A 2,783-nucleotide genomic window follows, 5' to 3' on the forward strand; every position below is an offset into this window, starting at 1 on the left:
TTTTTTTTTTTCAACTTCACAGTAATCCCGCAAAATCTTTGAAAATGATTACAAAAAAATTCGTGAGACTTCGTGTAAAATAGAGTCGTAATTCGCGCCGATCCGTTTTTTTTTGTTTTTTTCGTTTTCCGAATTCCGCCCGGGATTCCGTTGAATCTAAAAATCGTGAAATCCGATTTGCGCAACACCGAGGCTCTCGAGTGGCTGTGAAAACCCCTGGAATGCATACGAGGAGGTATTAACCCCTAATCTGCAGAGCGCGGGGTTATCAAAGCGCCAATATTTAATAACGAGATTAAATTTCAATAATCCGTCGAATATTTTCTGAGAACATCACTGAGCATATACGAATACAACGCGCGGACATACTCGCACCCTGAAATCCGCCGCAGCTGGTATCTTTGATTAAATACTCCACGCAATGGAGGTTTTTTTCCCCCCCCCCCGTCAAAAGCGTTATAATTATATTTTAAATCATCCAAACTTCCGATAACGAGTGTCGAAAAGTATACGAACAAATTATTGTGCCTAAATCAGCATATATGTATATAGTGATTTTTTAATAAAAATATTCCAATATTATTTTCCTTCAAAAAAGCGATCCACACGTGCCTCTCGCCGCGGTATTTGCGAATTTTCCTAAAAGCAACCCCGTAGCGAAATTAAAGCATCGTACACAAACATTAGGGGACCCCCGTTAAAGGTAAGAACTGAAAAAAAGAACCAAAAAAGAAAAAAAAGAAAAAAACCATAATAAAACTTGGGCAATTTAAAAATTTGGAAAACGTCCGCGTATACAGGTATACGTGTAGGCGTACTGCCGTAGTTACTCTCACCCTCCTTGCTTTTTAATCCCGCTCGATGATGGCATTAAAATGGATACTTAGTTTCATTAAACGAAATGGTTTCTCCACCCTCGTATATAGCCTCCACAGTTTCAGCTGTTCTACTATAATCAGAGAGCGGAGGAATTATAGTATACCTGAAAAAATCTCGCGGCAGAGAGGGAAAAGTGGTCGAACTCGGAGCTGGCTAATGCGCGCGCGATGTCTATAGGTACGAATGTAAAACGAAAGAGAGTGGAGAAGAGAGGAGTAGAAAGAAAAAAAAAAAAAGAAAAAATAGTCAGAAAAAATATAAAACAGGATAAAATCAAACCGTAAAAACCTAACGAAATAAAAGAATCGAACGAAATGAAACGAAATCGAAGAAAACAAACGAAACGAAACACAAAAGTATACATAGACGGCGCGAGAAGAAACCAAAAATAAAAAACGAAAACCGAACAAAAAGGAAACGAAGTGCGGAGCAAAAAAAAAAAAAAAAGGGAGAGGAGAGGGGGAGGGACAAAAAAGTCGTAACCAGGAGGTACGACCGGTCACAATGGGTTTCCCATTATTTCTGGTTGCCCTGGCAAATTGCGCGAGCTATAAGCGAGGTGTCCCTCCTCACGCGACTGGGATTCCCCGGTTCTCCTCTCTGTTTCTCACTATTTTCCCGGTTTCCTCTCTATCTTTTTATATGTAGTTTTTTTTTTTTTTTTGCCCTTTTTTCACTTTTTTTCTCCGTCCCTTTTCCTCTCTCTTTCTCTCCACTCCGTCGCAACGGCTTTGTCCGTTCACGACAGATACCGCGCCCCCGTGTGTATCCAGCTACCTGCTCCACGTGTGACACGCGAGTGTCTCCATACACGGCTACACACACGATCCCATTTAACCGTATACACATACGTCCGAGCGTATATACAATACCTGTGTAATACATAAGAATAGCGAAGATATTTATGTAGATCACGGCGACCGTTCGGGCCAATAGAAAATACAGGAGGCCCCCATCAGCAGCTGGCTAAGGGTGACCGTTACAGGGTTGCACGGCGAAGGACGCGCGTTCGAGACTTTTCAATTACGAAAGACGAACGGGGGGGATAAATCCTCCGCCAATCTCCACCTTCGTTCCTTTATTCCGTTTGTTTCTTTACCCGCGGTATATGTATATATATATATATATCACCCGTGTTTTATTTCTCTTTCTTTCAGTTTTGTATCCGTCTTTTCTTTTTTTCATTCGCTTTTTTTCTCTCACGTCTCCGATTCCGTTTCTGATTCGCGGAACACCGCGTTGCAACCGTTTTCGCGTGATCCGGAGTCGCCCGAATGTTTACGTCCGTTGCAAAAATTCTCTTTTCTCACTCCCTCCTAATCTCCTTCCTTTCGTTAGGTGTTACCGGTTGATCCCGAGCGAAGGATATCAGCCACGCGCGACGCGCGATCATCCTTTTTCCACCGACTGACAACGTAAACGTAACTCGAAACGCGTTCTAATTGAAGGTTGCATGTACTACAAAGAGTGTTACTCGTCAACGGGTTGAAAATTTAACGGCGAAGGGTTTCGGTTGTACCGGCTAAATTAGTCGACCGAAATACGCCGAATTTAATGACAGTCGAAATTTGGAGATGAGCGAAAAATCTGTCGAAAAGGTTCTCCGCCTCTTCTCTATCGGCGAATAGTTCGTCGATTTTTTTAGTCGAGCCTCCGTCCAGTGGGGGACGTCTGTTGCACTCGTGATTAATTTTCAATCGGAAATAGGTGCTCGAACGACGAAGTTTTACCAAAAAAATCGTTAACGAGGGTTCGCGAACGATCGTTATCGTTGCATACTTTTCAAAGCGAGGCGTGCGCGGCGTTACCGGCGGCGCTATTACAGTGCTGATAATTTTTAATTGCGATTGGTTCTCGGCGGGCCCGGGGTGCCCCCCCCCCCCCCCCCCCCTGCAAGGGTGAAT

This window comes from Athalia rosae, chromosome 3 (genome assembly GCF_917208135.1).
Source record: "Athalia rosae chromosome 3, iyAthRosa1.1, whole genome shotgun sequence".
Classification (NCBI taxonomy): domain Eukaryota; kingdom Metazoa; phylum Arthropoda; class Insecta; order Hymenoptera; family Athaliidae; genus Athalia; species Athalia rosae.